General features: G+C 39.8%; 1 long non-coding RNA gene across 1 annotated transcript in view; it reads right to left on the bottom strand.

Moving 5' to 3' along the window:
* Positions 1-22,520, bottom strand: part of LOC122459885 — a 30,450-nt gene extending 7,930 nt beyond the window's left edge. Inside the window, exons 1-2 of the long non-coding RNA XR_006280843.1 lie at positions 22,267-22,520; positions 9,746-9,855 (exon numbers count right to left, since the gene is read on the bottom strand). This is a non-coding gene — a long non-coding RNA (uncharacterized LOC122459885). The remainder of the gene's footprint in view (positions 1-9,745; positions 9,856-22,266) is intronic.
* Positions 22,521-22,863: the final 343 nt, after the last annotated feature.

Genomic DNA, 22,863 nt, shown 5'->3' with positions numbered 1-22,863 from the left:
GCCATATTGGTGTAGCCAGGTTGGTCCCAGGACACTAGAGTGGCAAGATAGGGAGGCAATATCTTTTACTGGTCCAAGGGTGAAAGGGACAAGCTTTCGAGCTTCTGGTCTTCAGACTTGATGAAAAGTTCTGTGTAGCTCAAGAGCTAGTCTCTTTCACCAACAGAAGTTGGTTCAATAAAAGATATTACCTCACCCACCTGACCCCTCTTTTTCAAATGGTTAGTTATTCTTTGCTTAACTAATCAAGTTTTGAAAGATTTTAAAAAAGTAGATTTGCTTTTGTTATGCCTTCCATGATGTCACACTTTTTGCATATAGCCAAATGAATTTACATAAAATAATTCAAAATGTACAGCAGCAAGGAAAGTGATGAGATTCTAGTTTTCCCACTGCAAAAATCCCTAGTTTATGCAATTAAAAACATCTGTATGCAGTTTGTAATTTTCACCTGTTATTGAAGTTTAATGTACTAGTACTCTCTGCTAACAGGGGAAGAGATTGATGAGGGTTTTTTTCCCTTCTGTAACAGGAATTATTTCTTCAGGAAAAAATAAAAGTGTACATGAGAGAGTATTCTGATTCATCTATCATGATGGGCCAGTACTGAAACTGATTTACTTCACTTTCACCAATCCTTCATCATTTTCCCTCTGATGACCCATGCTATTAAATTCTCTTTTTACTTGAACAAACAGAAACACCGAAAAGAGCATTTACTATAGAAGTACATGAATGGACTGAGGCCATAAGAAGTACTTGTGTCACTTGAAAAATATTCGCTATTATAAAAGAGAGTTGTATCAAATATCAAAATCTCTTTTGGATGTAACTCACAAGTAACTAAAATAATGCTCTGATTTTACAGCAGCCTCTTTTTAAATTTTTATTTTATCTTACTTGCCTATTCTGATAGTACCACCTTGGAAATACAATAAAGAGAAAACAGTTTGCTTCTTTCCTCCCTTTTGTGGTGTGTCTGACAGCTTATTCAACACATCTCCCACCACAACAGCTGTGCACCAGGATTTTTAACTTCACCCTGGCTTTGGTGATTCATACATATCAAGGTTAGAAGGGACCATTATGATCATCTAGTCTGACCCCCTGAACAACACAGGCCACAGAATCTCACCCACCGACGCCTGCAAAAAACCTCTCACCTATGTCTGAGCTATTGAAGTCCTCAAATCATGGTTAAAAGACTTCAAGGAACAGAGAATTCTCCAGCTAGTGACCCGTGCCCCATGCTACGGAGGAAGGTGAAAGACCTCCAGGGCCTCTTCCAATCTGCCCTGGAGGAAAATTCCTTCCCGACCCCAAATATGGCGATAAGCTAAACCCTGAGCATATGGGCAAGATTCACCAGCCAGATACCCAGGAAAGAATTTTCTGTAGTAACTCAGATCCCACCCCATCTAACATTCCATCACAGGCCATTGGGCCTATTTACCATGAATATTTAAAGATCAATTAATTGCCAAAATCATGTTATCCCATCATACCATCTCCTCCATAAACTTATTGAGTCTAATCTTAAAGCTAGATAGGTCTTTTTGTGGAAAGGGAAGATACAAAAGTCCAGTTAACAGAATTCTTTCCATCCTGTCACAACATAACTGGTGTGCAAGTATCACTTTCCCTGCTGCTTCAACTAGGGCATCTGTTTCGCTGAATTGAATGTTGTGCTAAGAGACCAGGGTTCTATTCCCAACTGCTATTCAACCACAGTATAGATCTTGAGAAAGTCTCCTAACCTCTTAGTGTCTCACCTCTAAAGTAAGGATAATGATTACCAGGCCTTTGAGGTCTATGGATACAAAAGTATGTGAAGTATTTTTATTTACAGTATCATATCTTGTATTACAAAACCAGGATTAAACAAAAGGAGCACAACATAAAATTTTGGTTTAATTAAATTAAAGTCACATATGTGACTATTTAACTTGCCCTCCTTTTCATCCTCCCAAAAGGCTTAGCTGACCCTGCTTCAGTCGCCCAGTTCAATATTCAATACTCTATTGATAAGTGATAGTGATATTGTTAGTAGATTGTAGATAATTACTTTCTTAATCATTCCCAACCTTCCATGCACTACTAGTGAGTGTTAAAAAATGTGAATTTGATTAATAGAGTGCACTATGTAATATATTTCTATGTTGTCAGTTGAATAAGGTCAGCAGTTTGGGGTTGAGATTAGATATCTCATCAATAATTTAAAAGATTATTCTTTTGTCCTTATGTTAGCCTGGAAGGCTTTCCTCTCAATAACAAAAACCCAAGAGAACTTAAATTACACTATACTGTGATAAAGTTACTTCATCCCATTTTAATGCAAGTTAAAAACAGAATGACCTTTTTAGCTTATCTGCTGAGCATAAAAAATAAGGTAATTTATTGTTGTTTAGTATTGTATCAGGTGTATTTAAACAAAATGTTTTCCATTTACCAAATAGTTTCTACAGAAAAGAACAAAGAATTTTGTATTTAATTGAATTTTCTAAAGGGAAACATCTGAGTGCACCAATCCCTACTGTAATCAGACCTGTTTGTTACAAATGAATACATAAAGTCGCAATGATTTACAATCAGGAAAAAAAGATAAAATAAACAAAACCAATATTTTAGGCTAATCTGGACTCTAGTTTTCTTCCTCAAAGAAAAAATACTAAACATACACTGGGCTTACAGCTGGTGTAAATCTGCATAGCTCCATGTAGTCTAAATACATTGTTATAAATGGCTTGTAATAAAAAAGTATTTTAGTCTGCCTCATATTGTGATCAAACATGAACACTGGGGCAAGGAAACGTGGCAAGGGGTAAGGCAGAAACAGGCTCTACACAGGTGCTATGTGCGCCCATCCTGCACAGGTGGATGGGGTGATGGGAAGTGGGTGGAGCTGTTACTCCCCCAACCTATCTTGCAGTGTAGGTATACTGCCATTTCAGGGAGTGTACTCCATCCTCGAAGCAGCAGGGAGACTGGCAGGAACATTATTACGTAGGGAATCAATCTCCCTCCCAGGCTGCTTCATAGTACCTCATATCATGGATAAGATCGCAAACTGATCGTCTAGGCCATCACAATGAATTATTAGTTTCTGGAAATTTAAGCAATTAATCTTCTTACAGTTTTTTAGAATATATGTTTAGAAACTATCTGATATATTGACATAGTTCACAGTACTTCAGCTAGCTCAAAAGTAGACCATTTTGTCATGGATATAATCACTTGGTTTCTAGTTGTCATGTAGTTGTGCTGGACAGTGTTATTTAAACAAATTCGTTACTTTGGCTTTCACTGTTTCTATGAAAATAGATCAATATCCCAACAAATACATAGTTAATCATTTAAAAGAATCCCATGAATACTTTTCTCTCATTTCTTTTTAAGTATATTCAAAATATTAATTCTTCAATTTGCATGAGAAACATCTGTTGTTGTCCAACATTAAATTAAAGCTGGATCACCTTTTGCAAAAGTTACATTCAATGACCATACTATAATTACTAAAACAAATGCAATAAAATTATTCACAAGAGAGGATGAATAGACAATGCACTAATCCTGTGTTCTGAATGGGTCCCATCCTGCAACCTCGCTCTACACAATACTAACTCACAGAGCTGTCTGCTGTAGAACATTATTATGCAACTCTGTTCATTTAATTTTGTTTTAATTGAACAGTTCCAGAATCACAGGACTAACTACATGGCAGGGGAGCATGTACTAAGCAATATCCATCTCCTGTGATGCATAAACTACTCATCCTGAAGTCTTCGGTGTTTATCACTCAGTGGTTCTGGAGATGTAAATTAACAAATACTGAACATGAGTATTTTACCAAATAGCTATCACTGCAAATATTTTCCTTTATTTTTTCTTTGCAATTTATTTCCTCTATTACTACCTTTCATTGAGATTTGAGATTATTTTACTTTATAGTACATGTCAGTGTCTTTAATGACAGGTTTCAGAGTAGCAGCCGTTTTTCTTTTGGTAACTCTCAGTGGGATCAGAGGGTAATGGCTTGTAGAAAGTGGTGTTGGAGAGCTGCCTAGTAGCCTCTTGTTCATACTCCGACCTATTCATGATGATGACAGCACCTCCTTTGTCAGCCTTTTTGATTATGATGTCAGAGTTGTTTCTGAGGCTGTGGATGGCACTGTGTTCTGCATGGCTGAGGTTATGGGGTAAGCGATGCTGCTTTTCCACAATTTCAGCTCGTGCACGTCAGCGGAAGCAGTCTATGTAGAAATCCACGCTGCTGTTTCGACCTTCAGGAGGAGTCCACCCAGAATCCTTCTTTTTCTTTTGGTAACTCTCAGTGGGATCAGAGGGTAATGGCTTGTAGAAAGTTTTCTTTTGGTAACTCTCAGTGGGATCAGAGGGTAATGGCTTGTAGAAAGTGTCTTTAATGTTATACAAAGAATAGGCCAAATTCAGACACTACATTATTTTAGTGCCAAGTAAATTTAGCAAAAATGAATTAGCAATAGTTTAGACACTTTTTTCAATAATTGACCTAAACTGAAAACACACACACAAAGTTGAATAATGTCAACAAATAGACTAGACATGAATAGTGTCTAAGACCAGGTCTATATTACTGATCATCGGTATAACTACATTGCTCAGGGTTATTAAAAAACAACACCCCTGAGCAACGTAATTATACTGACCTAACCCCCTAGTATAGACAGTGCTATGTTGATGGGAGAGCTTTGTTTCTCAAGAATGTGTATTAACTATGCCAATGGGAGAAGCTTTCTTGTTGGTTTAGGGTATCTTCACTTAAGTGCTATAGCAGTGCAGCTGCATTACAGCAGCTGCACCAATGCAGTGTTTTAAGTGTAAACCTGCCCTGTGTCTCTTAGAAAATATTTTTTAGAGAATGATATAGAATATCCATGGAGGGTGCAATTAACTACATCTGCATAGAATCTGTGTGGAACGTGGAGAGGATGGGAGATGATATTAACTTCTTCAACTCATGTCCAATCTATATGTTTTCTGTGCAGCTCCCTTGTGGCTACTACTGCAGCTTATGGGCTGGAATGGTAGACACAACTCCTTTCTTTGGTTCAATGGGTCACCAGAGTCACTGGTTTTGCATAAAATCCATGATCCTTCCCCAGTTCACCCTGTAAACATCTTTGTCTCTTCCGCCTCTCGTTATTCTTCTGCACCAGCATACATAGGCTGGCATGGTAACCGGTTTTGCTGCATGCAGCTGGTGTGCAGGCACCACCATTAAGCCACTCAGCATCTGACCCTACAAAAAAAATAAGGCTAATTGGAATAGAGGTACTTATTCCCATTCTTCACATGAAAAATTAATTTCGCCTTTATAGTGAATTTTGAAGTTGTAATCACAAGGAAAATTATTCATTTTAAAAGATTCATTTATCCAATCAGGGAATAGAAATGTCCCATGTGGCCTATATTCCCAATTAGAATCACAAGAATGTTGAACTATGTATGCTGAATACTCAAAGCAATACTCATAAAGCTAACAGTTTCATGAGCAATCCACAGGCTGAAATGTATTTTGTAGAAAATATTCATCAAAACATTTAAAATACTGTAAATTAATGGGAACATTTTAGATTTTTCAACAGGTGTAAATAAGCATAGCTTATTGGCTTCAATGGATTTGTGCCACTTTAAATCACCCTAGTACCTGGCTAATCTATTCGTGGACAATTCACAAACAAGAGAAATGGCCGAATACACTGAGGGATGGATACTGCTCCCCTTACTCATATTGAGTAGTACCTTGCTTTGTAAGCAGAGCTATTTATTTCAATCAGGCATACTTTCTGACCTTCTAAAAAGAAATTTTACTAAAATATGTTCTGAAGGTAAGAAGATTACTTAATACAGGCTTCAGAACCTCTTAGAGTACAATTATACATACAGGTCTGATTTTGCAAGGAATGCATTTTAAGTACTTAAAGGCATGAGTGCATAGGAAAGTTTAAATAAGATTAAATTAAGTGAATGGTGTATTTGGAAATAGGGAATTTACATGCATAATTATGTATCCAACTGAGACCACCCTGAGCAAAAAAATATAATTTTCAGAAATCTTTTTGTGCTCATAATTTCGCACAGATCACTACACTTATGTTTATTTAACATACACATCCCTTTCTTATTTGTGCCCTTATTTCTCCTTTGTAAACAAATTCTAATAGCCCTTTTCCCCTTTCACTCTAAAAGTGACTCTAATATTTTTCTTGCTTAGCAGTAGAACTGGGTTTACCCACTGAGAGTATGGTGAGAGAATCTGCATCTATGTAAATAGTTTTTTGCAGGTTGTTCACGTACCGTAGTTCTGCTTTTGAAGTTAATCCATCAGCTACTGTTAGCATGCAAGTGGTTTGCCAGTGTGTTCTAATATATAACGATCTATTTCACTGAATCCTGTATCCCTTCTTCTTCCTTCAGTTAGTAATTTTCCAAGGGATGGAGGGGGCTGTGTGGAAATTGTCATATACATTCAACTAAAATCAAAACTATGTGTCTTCCTTCCACATTTCCTAATTAACAAAGATATTTTTGTTTAGAAACTTTGTCTCAGCAATTCTTTGTTCCTACTTTTCATGAAATGAAACTATGTTGCAGAATGTATGATATCATAAGGATTTCCATTACATTAGATTTTATAACAGGCCAAGGGTGAGAAGAGTTACTTAACCCAATCAGATTCAGAAACTGCACTGCTAAGGATGGTTAAGCCTTATATTTCCCCGCCCAGACCCTCCGTTCTCATGCTTGCTTATTGAATTTCCACCCCCTGCCCCCACCACTTCTGACTGAGTGTGAAGGACAGAAGTATGCAGTCACTGGACTCCACAAATTGGACAAATAAGATGGCTGCTTCATCCAAGTCCTTTCCCAGATGTAGAGGTTACTTTCTTGGGCTCCAGTGGTGATTGGGTTCCAGCCACTGGGCAGTTAGCAAAGGAAGGGATCAGGCCCTAAATAGTTTTCCCAGCATCTTGCTCTCTCTAATGGTTAATACCTAGACTTGAATAGCCTCTAATGGACAAGCACAAGCCCTAAATAGTCTCCATAAATATTGATGCTTCTGAAAGGTTTTGGCAAGTTGCTAACACCATCTTCAGCTTCAATTGACAAGTTTTTTTTTTAAGTTTACCACACAGAATACTGCAGATCTTATTGGTGCTATAACTACCTACAGTTCTTAAAACTCCACACATTGTAAAGTGGATGAGCAACAGCTAAGCATCAACAGTTTTTTTAAAAGTTGAACCATAGAATCTGGGAAGCTGGATGTCTACTATCTAACTTTAGGGTTGAAAATTCAAACTGCTCTGCAGTGTTTCAGCTGCACAATTCCCACTGATTCTATTAGGATTCACACAGCTACAACCCACACAATTCTGTACTTTGCAAATTGACCTATAAGTGACAAAATTGAAGGGGGGTTATTTAGAGCAGATGTTCTAATGTATACACCTCCTACCTTCTAGTGACACTTTTTCTAAACAAACTGCAGGTTTCATTGCTGCTGTCATTTGGAGCTAATGAAAAAAATATCACATAATGAAGTTATTGGATTTGTTTTGATTCAAGTTGATTATTAATGATGCATGTGGGCAAACACCTGCCTCTTTCCAGACCTCCTCATTATTAAAATGACTTATTTTAGATATTTTCTATGTGCTTTATTGCTTCCTAAGTGCTTATTTTTGTCTTGGAAGAATGGTTTAATGGCTAAAGAACTATACTGGGGCTCTGAAGATCTTGGTTCATCCACTGGCCTCCTGTGACATCTTGGGCAAGTCACTTCAACCTACATTATTCCTCAATTCCTGATCTGTGAAATGGAGATAGATAGGGAAGAACTTGCAGGGGATATATTTGTGGATGATTGTAATATACTCAGATATTATGGTGATGACAGCCATAAAAATACCTTGATAGATGTGATGCAATTTTTACCAATTGGGTTTTTATTCCAGGCTTTTTTGAGACTTTTTGATCTTCAATCTTGGTTTGCAGTATTTTTGTAGCTGAGCTGGTCCCAGGATATGAGAGAGAGAAGGTCAGTGAGGTAATATATTTTATTGGACCAACATCTATTCATGGAAAGGACAAGTTTTGAGCCTCATAGATGTCTTCCTCATGTCTGGGGAAGATAACCAGAATGTCCAAACTAAATATATGGTGGGACCAATTGTTAAACTTAAAAGGTTCAAAAGTTACTAAACTGGACGGACATTATTTAAAGCAGGTGTTGCAATGTATGCAACCTCCTCCACTTGCAAGCACCCACGTGGTCCTGTACTTCAATCTGTCCTACTGTCCCCCACCTTCACTTTGTGGATTGGAAAGATAATTATATTTGAAGCAAGAATTTAAACTCCTACTTCTGAAAACCTTGACTTCAAATCTTCCAATGTATTATAAGATGTCTGGAATTGATTGTTTACTGTTGATAGGGATAGCCATGGTCAGACATCTAGAGAGAAGTACCGTAATGTTCCAGCTTTATACGTGTGTGTGATAATGGTCTTGAAAAATGTTAATCTCATCAACTATCTGTCTCTATTTTATCCCATTGCAAGATTAGGGGATTATATACCACAAAACATGTATCAGATGCAATATTACAATATATCATTAATCAACTGTCTCAGTTACATGCAATGCAAAGACGGTGGTGACAGTTTCATCCTCTATAATTAAAGGAAGAATTTTCTAATCCTTTTTCTAGACCTTACAACACAACACAATATGTCAGATAATAATTATTAAGATGTGGCAAGTCTTTATCCTCTCTACAAATAAACAAGGACAATTGGAATGTTAATGTTCCGACAGGGATGGGGGGGGTTTCCTGACCATTTCTTGTATTTTGAAAGCAATATAAGTTATAGTAACTTTTCAACATTTTAACCTACTTTTACTCAATAGCTTCAGTAAATTAATTGAAATGAAATGTAATCCTTTCACTTTTTCAGGTATGGTTAGAAACAACTGTTCCTGAAATATACATTAAATTAAGTCCATTAGTGAATCTGTTTTGAGTTCATATCCATTCCAGATATCTAAAATATTTCCAATATTGTAGGACATGGCAAACACATTATGATTCAATTTCATGATCAATATTCAAAGCAAATATACACAAGTTTTATTATTTGCCAGAATTACAAGCCATTCATAAAATGGTTTATATAAAACAGATTTTTATTTTTTTAAATTAGGTCATTTTCATTCCCTTATGACACAATATTTACACTTGATTGAATTCAGAGAATTCAGAATAAGCATAATCTTTTAAAATAATTTAATACATTCTCCTAAGCGTCAAACAGACAGTGTTAGTGATGATTAAGTAAAGGAATATTGTACAAATTAGTATTGCACTGGAATTAATTATTGAGATATGTATATCAGTACTCAGTCAGCACACATTAAGAGAGGGTTTGTGGGGTATCACAGTAAGATCCTTTCAGTCCAGGATCAATGAGAGTCAAGAAAGGGTCAAAGAGGGATAGCCTTGCAAGCTTTTTAAAATCTGAATTATTATATGGGGGGTCCATAGGCTCTACAAAGAGAACAATGATAGTTGGTAAAGCATTCGCTGAATAAAATGTAATCATTATACAATCTTTGTGTAAAGAAGGATAATTATAAACTTCATGGGCATAAATGATTCTGATGTTCTTGACAAATCTTATCATAATTACAATATTATACTTACTTATCACTCTCACCAGGAAGCATCAGGAAATTATATTTGGTGGCAGCTCAAGTACTGAAGAACTAAGAGTGGAAAGACTGGGGGGTGAAACGTGAGCACTTTGAAATGCACTGAAAAAGAAAAAAAAGTGCATGAATATTTTCAAAACAAAAACAGTTTGGTACTGTCTCCTGCCCCCACAACATAATCCTTTTCTAATTGCATTTTCCAATACAAACATTTTCCTTTTGACCAACTAAAGACAGACAAATGGGATAATTTAGATCCAAATACCACTGATCAAGAAAGGATATTTATTATGCAAATCATCTTTTAGAACAAGCTAAGGAAAGTATTAAAAATAGGCTAAAGTAACCCAAAAAATCATAAAAATACTTAATATATTTTAATTGGTATTCTATTATTTAACAGTGCAATTAAAATTGTGATTAATTGTGATTTTTTTATCACGATTAATTGTTTTGAGTTAATCTCGTGAGTTAACTGTGATTAATCAACAGCCCTTAATTAAAATAATAGCAAACCATATAAAATAGATCAGAAACACTAAGATAGCGCTATTCTGCTGCTCTTTCAGGAAGAAAACTCTTCTTGAGACACGCACAATACTAATCTTATTGTTTTCACTGTCTTCTCTTTATACATTTCAACATCAAAAACCATCTGACTGAAAAAATTTACATTTAATATAATTGTAAAAAAGGTATTTTGTAATTCTAGCAATGTAATTTGACTACTGAAGTGAGTGAGGACTATATTCAAGGATGGGAAAGCCATTTACTTTCTAACAAAAGTTGAATCAGTGTATGCCACTGTAAATATACATTCTAAGTGTTCGTAATAAGGTCAGGCTTAACTGCCAAATGTTCAAAAATCATAAATCAAGTAACCAAGAATATTCAGGTTGGCTTAAAATAATGAACTTAAAAAAAACAAAAACCCTAATTTGATTTCTTTCATTGCCCTTTTGGTTTTGGGGGATTCAGGCTGCACTTGGGGCAAGCTGCTCTCTGCAATGCTGAGGACTAGAAACTTAACTCTCTTTTAAAAATAAAACCTAGGATTGTCACATAATCAGTTGTTGCCTTTAGGAGCTGGGGCTTTAAGTAAACCATACACTATTATGTGACTCATGATAAAATTGCAAGAATTAGAAACACTGCTTTATGCATGTTTGGTACCATTGGGTCCATGATGCTACTTAAATCTGGAATTCAGTGAATCTATACCTGTGCATAATGTTATTCATGTGCACCTGTGCCTGCAAGATCATAAGACATCAGAACAACAAGAAAACATAAAAAGGAATGAGAAAGGAGCAGGGTGATGGGGATGATTATGTGGTTAAATACAAGGCTAATGCATGTGCCCTGTTGGTTATTGTTTCTGTGTCAGGTAATATAAATTATTATATTAGAACTATAGAGCTTGAAGAAGTGGGATTTGGAGAAAGGACATAAAGGACATGATTAAGGCTACATTGTAGTCATTGGTATTTTTTGTAAATGTCATAGACAAGTCCCGGGCAGTAAACAAAAATGCACAGCCTGTGACCTGTCCATGACTTTTACTAAAAATGCCAGTGAATAAAACATGGAGGGGGTCTTGTGGGTGCTGGAGGAAGGCAGCTTGGCTGCTTGCGGGGGGGGCATGGCGTGCGGCCCGGGATATCTGCTAGTGCTGGGGGAGCGGGGTTGGTGGGGCTGGTAAGCTCCTTACCTGGCTCCACACCTCCCCCTCCAGCAGCAGCAGAGTTTGGGGACAGGAGGTTGGAGCACAGGATGGGGTGAGGCAGGCTCTGGGCAGTGCTTACCTGGGGGGCTCCCCGGAAGTGGCAACATCCCCCTCACTCAGCTGCTAAGCAGAGGCATGGCCATTGAAGCTCTGCATGCTGCCTCTGCCAACAAGCACCGCCCCCACAGCTCCCATTGTCTGTGGTTCCCGGCCAATGGGATCTGCGAAGCCAGCACTCTGAGCGGAGGCTGCCTGGCCACACCTCCACCTAGCAGCAGAGCAAGGGGTATGTTGCTGCTTCTGGGGAGCCCCCCTGGTAAGTGCTGCCCAGAGCCCGCCTCACCTCATCCCCTGCCACAACCCCCATACCCAAAGGCTGCTGGTGGGGGGGGGAAGAGCAGTGACCTGAGACTGCCACAGCTGCAGCTGGTGCACGGGCTGCCTGAGCTGCCCCTGAGCCACCAGCCACTGCAGAAGTCATGAAAGTCATGGAAAGTCATGGAATCTATGACTTCCATTACCTCCATGACAAACTCACAAGGAGGCATCTCCAGGCTGATGGGGCAGCCTGAAAGAAGGGTCAGAGGTGAGAATGGAGAAAGACATGCCGGAGACATCCAGACAGGTGGCTTGGGCAGAGCAACATGGCCAAAATCAGGAGCAAGGAGCCAGGAGCAAATGGGAAAGGGAATCTGAGCTGTGGAGTCTGTAAAATTTTAATACAGATATACACTTTTCACAAACGGATATTATAAATAGATTCCTGTGCTGGGAGCTACATTTTGGCTTTTTCCCCGCCCCCCTGCCACTTCTAAAGCAGTCTGTCAAGAATGTCAATTTTTTTTTTAGGATAGCCCTTACATGAGAAAATATTGATGAATTTACAGTGCAATGTCTTTCTAGAAGAGTTTCCCATTTGAAATGTAAATGTTAGAGCAACTTTTGTTTAGTGGAAAAATAAATAAAGCTGGGATCCCTAATGCCGCAATAGATTTGTTACACAGTTAGCTTAAATAGATACTCTATTTTGACTGGTGGTTTTCCACAAGTGCCACATTTTCACTTTCAGTTAATAAACTTGTTTGCATTTTAATTTCTAGTCTCAGTTGGCATTTTACTGTTCTGTGAATAATTAATAAGCCAAAATTATTCCTAAGGAGCTAGCTAGAGATTGGTCTCGGTGAGCTGGATCTGCAGGGAGGGTTTGTCCTTTTAGGATTTGCCATGATGATGATAATATAAATGAATGAACATTTCGGGACAAATTCTGTCTTCTAAAGCTAAATATACAACCCCCATTTCAGGCATATCCAGGGCTAAAACTTGGCTTTTTTTAGGAACTGATCTTACAAGGGGCCAAAGACCATCTGCCCTCTTTAACTTCAGGGTCAATGGAAAGTGTGAAGTGTCTTTCAGGAAGCACTCAGACCTTTGCACAATCCAAGCATTACTGTCAACCTAGTGTCAGTCTAAGGCCTGGTCTGTACCTAAAACTGAGGTCAACCAAACTGTAACTTTCAGCCCTGGTCTACACTAGGCATCAAGGTTGAATTTAGCAGTGTTAAATCGATTTAACCTTGCACCCATCCACATGATGAAGCCCTTTTTTTCGACTTAAAGGGTTCTTAAAATCGATTTCCTTACTCCACCCCCGACAATGGGATTAGCGCTGAAATCGGTTTTGCTGGGTCAAATTTGGGGTACTGTGGAAGCAATTAGATGGTATTGGCCTCCAGGAGCTATTCCAGAGTGCTTCATTGTGACCACTCTGGACAGCACTCTCAACTCAGATGCACTGGCCAGGTAGACAGGAAAAGGCCCACAAACTTTTGAATTTCAATTTCCTGTTTGGCCAGTGTGGCAAGCGGCAGGTGACCATGCAGAGCTCATCAGCAAAGGTGACCATGATGGAGTCCCAGAATCGCAAAAGAGCTCCAGCAAGGACCGAACGGGAGGTACGGGATCTGATCACTGTATGGGGAGGGGAATCCGTGCTATCAGAACTACGTTCCAGTTTTCAAAATGCCAAAACATTTGTGAAAATCTCCCAGGGCATGAAGGACAGAGGCCATAACAGGGACCTGAAGCAGTGCTGCGTGAAAATTAAGGAGCTGAGGCAAGCCTACCAGAAAACCAGAGAGGCGAATGGCCGCTCCAGGTCAGAGCCCCAAACATGCTGCTTCTATGATGAGCTGCATGCCATTTTAGGGGATTCAGCCACCACTACCTCAGCCGTGTTGTTTGACTCCTTAAATGGAGATGGAGGGAACACGGAAGCAGGCTTTGGGGACTAGGAAGATGATGAGGAGGAGGTTGTAGATAGCTCACAGCAAACAAGCGGAGAAACCGGTTTTCCCAACAGCCAGGAACTGTTTCTCACCCTGGACCTGGAGCCAGTCCCCCCCAAACTCACCCAAGGCTGCCTCCCAGACCCGCCAGGTGGAGAAGGGACCTCTGGTGAGTGTACCTTTTAAAATACTATACAAGGTTTAAAAGCCAGCATGTTTAATGATTAATTTGCCCTGGCATTCGTGGCTCTTCTGAATATACTCCCAAAGCCTTTGCAAAAGGTTTCTGGGGAGGGCAGCCTTATTCCATCCACCATGGTAGGACACTTTACCACTCCAGGCCAGTAGCATGTACTTGGGAATCATTGTAGAACAAAGCATTGCAGTGTATGTTTGCTGGCGTTCAAACAATATCCGTTCTTTATCTCTCTGTGTTATCCTCAGGAGAGTGATATCATTCATGGTCACCTAGTTGAAATAGGGTGCTTTTCTTAAGGGGACATTCAGAGGTGCCCGTTCCTGCTGGGCTGTTTGAATATGGCTGAACAGAAATGCTCCCTGCTGTTAGCCACTCAGTGGGGGGAGGCAAAATGCGACCTTGTAATGAAAGCACATGTGCTATGTATGTAATGTTAACAGCAAGGTTTACCGTGAAAGAGTGTACCCATTGTTCTATAAAATGTGTCTTTTATACCACTGTCCCTTTTAAATACCATTGTCCCTTTTTTTTTCTCCACCAGCTGCATGTGTTTCAAGGATCACAGGATCTTCTCCTTCCCAGAGGCTAGCGAAGATTAGAAGGTGAAAAAAACGCACTCACTATGAAATGTTCTCTGAGCTCATGCTGTCCTTCCACACTGACAGAGCACAGACGAATGTGTGGAGGCAGACAATGTCAGAGTGTAGGAAAGCACAAAATGACCAGGAGGAGAGGTGGCGGGGTGAAGAGAGGGCTGAAGCTGAAAGGTGGCGGCAGCATGATGAGAGAAGGCAAAATTCAATGCTGAGGCTGCTGGAGGATCAAACTAATATGCTCCAGCGTATGATTGAGCTGCAGGAAAGGCAGCAGGAGCACAGACCACCGCTATAGCCCCTGTATAACCAACCGGCCTCCTTCCCAAGTTCCATAGCTTCCTCACCCAGATGCCCAAGAACGTGGTGAGGGGGCCTCCAGCCACCCAGCCACTCCACCCCAGAGGATTGCCCAAGTATCAGAAGGCTGGCATTCAATAAGTTTTAAAGTTTTAAACTTTTAAAGTGCTGTGTGGCCTTGTCCTTCCCTCCTCCACCACCCCTCCTGAGCTATGTTGGTAATTATCCCCCTATTTGTGTGATGAATTAATAAAGAATGCATGAATGTGAAGCAACAATGACTTTATTGCCTCTGCAAGCAGCGATCGAAGGGAGGTAGTGAGGGTGGTTAGCTTACAGGGAAGTAGAGTGAATCAAGGGGTGGGGGGTTTCCTCAAGGAGAAACAAACAGAATTTTCACACCATAGCCTGGCCAGTCATGAAACTGGTTTTCAAAGCTTCTCTGAGGCGCACCACACCCTCCTGTGCTCTTCTAACCACCCTGGTGTCCGGCTGTGCGTAACCATCAGCAAGACAATTTGCCTCAACCTCCCACCCCACCATAAACGTCTCCCCCTTACTCTCACAGATATTGTGGAGCGCACAGCAAGCAGTAATAACAGTGGGAATATTGGTTTCACTGAGGTCTAACCAAGTCAGTAAACTGCGCCAGCGTGCTTTTAAACATCCAAATGCACATTCTACCACCATTCTGCACTTGCTCAGCCTGTAGTTGAACAGCTCTTGAGTACTCTCCAGGCTGCCTATGTATGGCTTCATGAGCCATGGCATTAAGGGGTGGGCTGGGTCCCCAAGGATAACTATAAGCATTTCAACATCCCCAACGGTTATTTTCTGGTCTGGGAAGAAAGTCCCTTCCTGCAGCTTTTGAAACAGACCACAGTTCCTGACGATGCGAGCATCATGTATCTTTACCGGCCATCCCACGTTGATGTTGGTGAAATGTCCCTTGTGATCCACCAGTGCTTGCAGCACTATTGAAAAGTACCCCTTGCGGTTTATGTACTCGCTTTGCTTGGTGCTCCAGTGCCAAGATAGGGATATGGATTCCATCTATGGCCCCACCACAGTTAGGGAATCCCATTGCAGCAAAGCCATCCACTATGACCTGAACATTTCCTAGTGTCACTACCCTTGATATCAACAAATCTATGATTGCGTTGGCTACTTGCATCACAGCAGCCCCCACAGTAGATTTGCCCACTCCAAATTGATTCCCGACTGAACGGTAGCTGTCTGGCATTGCAATTTTCCACAGGGCTATTGCCACTCGCTTCTCAACTGTGAGGGCTGCTCTCATCTTGGTATTCTTGTGCCTCAGGGCAGGGGAAAGCAAGTCACACAGTTCCATGAAAGTGCCCTTACGCATGCGAAAGTTTCGCAGCCACTGGGAATCGTCCCAGACCTGCAACACTATGCGGTCCCACCAGTCTGTGCTTGTTTCCCAGGCCCAGAATCGGCGTTCCACCGCATGAGTCTGCCCCATTAACACCATGATGCCCACATTGCCAGGGCACGTGGTTTGAGAGAAGTCCGTGTCCATGTCCTCATCACTCTCGTAACCGCGATGACGTCGCCTACTCGCCCTGTTTTGCTTTGCCAGGTTCTGGTGCTGCATATACTGCTGGATAATCCGTGTGGTGTTTAATGTGCTCCTAATTGCCAAAGTGATCTGAGCGGGCTCCATGCTTGCCATGGTATGGCGTCTGCACAGAAAAAAGGCGCGGAACGATTGTCTGCTGTTGCCCTGACAGAGAGAGGGGCGACTGACTACATGGCTTACAGGGTTGGTTTACAGGGAATTAAAATCAGCAAAGGGGGTGGCTTTGCGAGAAACTGAATGGCCGCCTCAAGGGTAGAACTCAAAACCTCAAGGATAGAACTCAAAACTGGGTTTAGCAGGCCATTGATTTCACAGAGGGAGGGAGGGAGGGAGGGAGGAGAAAATGAATACAAAACAAATATGGTCTATTTCTTGTTTTGAGCCACTTAATCTATCTTTATACATCTTGCTGGCAGCAGAATGTGCAGTATGACCGCTAGCCATTGTCACCTCCTGGGTGCTCGGCAGAAGATGGTGCAGTATGACTGCTGGCCATCATCTTCTGCTGGCTGCAGATTAAAAGACAGTGCACTGCCGGTAGGACTCAATCACCATGAGACAAAACAAGGGAAATGACCTGGCTGAGTCACTCCCATGTTTGCCCAGGCGCCCGGTTAAAAGAGCACCCAGGACTATGTCGACGACTGCTACCAGTCATACTGCACTGTCTGCTGCCAAAAGGCAATAAACTGCTGCTCTGTAGCAATGCAGCACCACGTCCACCAGCACCCAGGAGACATACGGTGACGGTTAGCTGAGCAGGCTGCATGCTTGCTGTGGTATGGCGTCTGCACAGGTAACTCAAGAAAAAAGGCGCAAAACAATTACCTGCCCTTGCTTTTACATAGGGAGGGAGGGAATGGAGGCCTGACCATAGGTACCCAGAACCACCCGCGACAATGTTTTAGCCCCATCAGGCACTGGGATTTCTACCCAGAATTCAAATGGGTGGTGGAGACTGCGGGAATTGTGGGATAGCTACCCACAGTACAAAGCTCCGGAAGTTGATGGTTGCCTCGGTACTGTGGACACACTCCGCCGACTACATGCACTTACAGCATTTGTGTGGGGACACCAAGACTCGACTGTATAAAAACGCTTTCTACAAAACCGACTTCTATTAGTTTGACCTGATTTCGTAGTGTAGAGATACCGTCAGAACTGTGAACAATGTTGCACCCTGTGCAACATAGTTAGGTCAACCTAACACCCACTGTAAGTACAGTTAGGGTGGCGGAAGAATCCTTCTGTCAACCTAGCTACCACCTCTCAAGGGGATGGATTTATTACAATGACGTAAAATCACTTCTATTGCTGTAGTAAATGTCTACACTACAGTGCTACAACAGTGTACCTGCAGCACCACAAGTGTAGCACTCATAGTGTAGCACTCATACTCTAAGAAGGACAGGATTCTTTCTGATATTAAAAAAATGATTAGACTATATATTTTTTATTACTATGATGAACTCCATTGATTTTTGCTTTTTTTTTTTTGTTTTGAGATGGGCTGACTAGAACTGAGCACAATATTCCAGACAAGGACATAGTATTGATTTATATACTGGAATTATAATTTTAGCTTTACTTATAGCCCACTCTTTGTGCATTCCAGCATTTGTTTGCCAGCATTGTCTAGTGGCTGCAACAATGTTTTGGGAATCAGGAGGCTTCGGTACTAATTACAGTTCAACCACTGACTTGCTTTGTGACTCTGGACAAAAACACCTCATGCTGTGCCTTTCTTTTTCCCCCACCACCCTTTGCCTGTCTTTTACTCTGAAAGCTTTTTGGAGCAAGGACTGTCCCTTAGTATGTCTATATATAGCATCTAGAACAATGGGGCCCTGATTTCAGTTGGGGCTGCTAGTCACTACTGTGATACAAATAAGTAATCATAATAATAACCATCACCACTGCATAATGAACCATGGTTTTCAATCAAGCTGTCCACACTGATGTCCTTAGTGGTTACAGTTAATGTAGAATCCAGCAATATATACAAGTAGTTCAAATGATTGCTTTCAATATTCATTACCTTGCATTTTGAGAGGATGTTTCATAAGTAAGTAAGTTTACAAAGCTCATCACCCAGGTATTTTCTCTGGCTGCCTCTTGCTGGTTTCTCTCTGGAAGGGGTGATCTGTCCCTTGGATAATAGTATCAAAATGGCAAAAGATTCCCTCAGGCAGTTTTAAGTCAAGTTCTTACATGAGATAATATTTATAGCAAATGCTTTAACAGTCATAATTTAGGAGTCTCTCAATTTGCAAGTTTTACCTCTTTTGACACTAGAGCTGAAAAATGATGGTAAAAAGGGATCAACCTGCTTTCTTAAGAAGAGTCTGAATTGATTCTGAAGACTTATGAAAACAGTGGGATAAGATTGTTCTGACTCACTAATAAGCATTACCCATCAACTGCCAGGGTGCCTAAATTGGACGATAATGCCATTTTGGGACACTGGTTCAGTACCAATTATAACTAGTCATAGCTTTCATAGGAGATGAATTTAGTACATTTTTTCTGTTCAGATTGATCATACATATCATGATGTTTAGAAGTTTGTTTTTTCAAAAACGGTTAATGAACAACTTTAATTAACATATTAGTAATTGTTCATCATGAATATTGAATTAATTATTTTCTATGCAAAATTTAGAGTTCAAATTTTGTGGCCTGCCATCTAAATCACATGGTTCACTGATGGGAGGACCTAAAATTAATTCAGCTTTCATGTGAAAAAATTCAGTTTTGTCATTAAACAAACCTTGTTTTGCCATAAAAGAAAAAGAGTACTTGTGACACCTTAGAGACTAACAAATTTATTTGAGCATAAGCTTTCATGAGCTACAGCTCACGATGAAGTGAGCTGTAGCTCACGAAAGCTTATGCTCAAGTAAATTTGTTAGTTTCTAAGGTGCCACAAGTACTCCTTTTCTTTTTTGCAAATACAGACTAACACGGCTGCTACTCTGAAATTTGTTTTGCCATTAAAGCTTTGTTTGGGGAATAGACATTTGATTTGTTCAAATACTCACATGGAAACTTTGCTTCCATTAATGTTCTGAAACAAATAAGTAGATATGAACAAGTCACATCAAAACCCAGGATGAAGTCTGGGCCTCCATTGAATTCAACCACAAAACTTCCATAGACTTCAATGGCACCAGCATTATACCTAGTTTCGAACTTTAACCAAATCAGCCGCTCTGTAAGAAGTAAAAGCAAAATGTACTAAATCACTAATAGAATTTCTTACAGCTCCCTTTATATTTCTTATAAGTGTCCCCTCCAAATATTAACTGGACTTATCTGATATAGTTGGAGACTTGGAACAAAGAATGTTAATATCTCTTCTTATTTTTGTTTCAGAACAAAATCTGAACAGTCCAGAGATGACCAGAGACAACATTCCAGTTCACTTCCTGACATCTGAGTATTGCATGTTTTACTGCTGTCTGCACAAATGCATATTCAGATGTCATAGAATTCTCTCTCTCTAAGTCTTAAAGAATTAATATCAGATGCACGTCTTCAGCACAAATGTATTGTTTGTTTTACAGATGATTTCCCAAGGCTCATCTGCACAAGAGGTGTGTAAATTCTGGTATGCACAAGTGCGTCACACACTAACCAATGCAAATGGATTCTGCTGGCACACAGTAAAAATTACCTAGTGCACATTAACATAGTACTTTTTGAAACTGGACTACATTAATGTTTTTACCACATGAGCCAGTCCGTGCATGACATGCTACTGCACACTAGAATTAACACTACTCTGATGCAGAATACTGCACCATGTAGACAAGCCCTTATATAATTTTTGTAGGACTTATGGTGTGCTGTTGAGTCATAGAGAAGCCAGGACAAAAATCACGGGAAGGGGAAAGCTAATTTGCCATCTGTCAATGAACTACTCTCTCATTTTTTTGTATTAAATCTGTTTAACTTTCCTCCCTTGCTTTACTACAGAATTTTTAAAAACAAAAATCCTATGGTTTTTCACAACTAACCTCCTTGATGAATCTTCTAGAACAATGGCTTGTTTTGTAAAATCATCCTTGTTATTTCATTTTAATGGTATAATGTGTACTTAATACAGAAATGCATTCTTCTTTATTAAGACTGTTTCTATACAGAAACAATGATCTCACAATCATTGATAGCTAATAGATTTGCATCCGATGAAGTGAGCTGTAGCTCACGAAAGCTTATGCTCTAATAAATTTGTTAGTCTCTAAGGTGCCACCGGTACTCCTTTTCTTTTTGCGAATACAGACTAACACGGCTGCTACTCTGAAACCTAATAGATTTTGTTCTCATCTGCTTCCAAGTTTTGCTTATTGTATTTTAAAGATCGGCTCAAGTGACAGAATTTGTACTTCATCATCATTTTCCAATATTTGGGGTGTTTGAATCTCAAGGTTTGGTTTGACATGCATAGAAAGAGGCCCTTTGTGAAATCATATCAGGTTTTTGAACCTCCCCCTGAGTTCTGGCGGAAAGAGATTTGGATTTTGGGATTTGTTTTGTTCCTCTGCATTGTATCAACATACTGAAATAATTTCTGTATCCAGAAATATTGCCATTTCAGACTTTCCAACCATAAAGTAAACAACTGAAACTTTGTTACATAACAGATCCATTCCTAGTAAATCTAATAGCATAAAGGGCTATGATAAAAGATAGATTATATATATCACAGTTAAACAATGAGTGTATTAAATATTCTCTTTGTAAAAAAACAAAACTAAATACTATTTTGTTGAGTAGTTTCTAAAAGAGTTTAAAGGAGGAATGTGTACAAGAGTGAAATAGGAAGAGAGTGGAAAAGCTGTATTTAATCAAGGACTCCTATAAAGATATTGTGAATTATCTGATATTAGTAACTTTTGGAAGTTGATTATCCCAAAATATTTCCCAAAGGGTCTATATTTCAGTCAGTCACTACTTTGTCCACCCTAAAAAACACAAGACCCAGAAATGAGGTAAGAAGTGTGGATGTCAAAGATGATTATACACTGAATGTTAATGCACTGTATTAATAATGTAGGCCAAAAAAATGGGAGTGCAGAAGCTTGGGAGGAATGCTATTCTTCAATCCTGAGTACACTGTTCTATCACTCAGATTCTTCAGGGCAATTTAACAAAAACCACACAAAACACATTATGTAAAAATTGCTCATTAGTGGATGTAATGAAATAGGATTAAAATGGTGTGTACAAGGCAGCAATTAAGAACTACAACATATTTCTCTCACCTTGAAATGGGTACACATGGGAATAAAACTCCAAAACCATAAATCAACAACAATGCAAGTCCCTACAATAAAGGTGACCTATATGCTGGTGAGATAACAAGTGTCTTCTAGCCACCAGCAACACCAGAATGTTGAAGGAATGTCTGCCTTTCCACATTTGTATCTCTTCAGAGCCTCAAGGGTAAAGAATGTGCAGATCAGAACACATTATGTCAGACAAAAGACAGGTGTATATCCTGAGCTCTTCCACAGAGATATTTTTATACCTTTGCTCCTAGATGATATAGCATCTGTCAAATACAATAAATCAGATGGTTTTATGGACTACTCCTTGAAATTATAAATGCAGTGTGAAGCAGTATGTTCAGTAGAATTTGTATTCAAGTGCTCATTAGACACACGATATTTGAATAGATTCAAAATCCACAAATACCCCAAAATTGGGTAGGTGAAATTTATATAATGGGAAATAAGATGTTTGAAAATTGTACATTTCTTTACATTTTATCCAAAACAAAATTTTGCCCCTTTGCTCACCTCAAGTTTATACCTTGTTTTGCTTTGTCTATGCTTCCATCTGTGGCCTTGGAAAGGCAGTGGACTCCCAAAGAAGAAGCCCTAGCAAAACCAAAATCAAAGTACACAAGCTTCTGGGATTCTGCCATCTCTGTCCTACTTCATAATCTGACATTCCTATAGTGATTACCTGAAAATTCCTGAATTCTGAGGAGATACTATGTCCTACATCACATAGCATTACTGAGTCACTTTCCTCCAAATTGACCTCTAATTGATTCACAAGGGGGAGTTAGGCAGTGTAATGCCCAGCTTTTAAGTACTGTACTGCTTAGCAACATTGAATTAGGGGCCTAAACTACCAGTACAATGCAAGGGGAGAGTTAGGTGCTGTAATGGGGTATATACTTCATCCTATCTTTAAAAGAGGTATTGTGGGACTGAGAAGCTAATTTACCCATTTAGCTGCACCTGGAAGGTGGGCAACCCCAATTAAAGATGAGTCCCAGCTGAGAAAGGAACTGGGTGGTTTCTATAAAGGCAGGAAGCCTGGAACAGAAAGGCACTGTAGGGAGAGAAATTCTATAGCTGTCCTTTGGGACTAGCAAGTGGAAAGAT

Source organism: Dermochelys coriacea, chromosome 4 (assembly GCF_009764565.3).
Source record: "Dermochelys coriacea isolate rDerCor1 chromosome 4, rDerCor1.pri.v4, whole genome shotgun sequence".
Lineage (NCBI taxonomy): Eukaryota > Metazoa > Chordata > Testudines > Dermochelyidae > Dermochelys > Dermochelys coriacea.
This window is presented reverse-complemented; position numbering and strand designations above follow the sequence as displayed.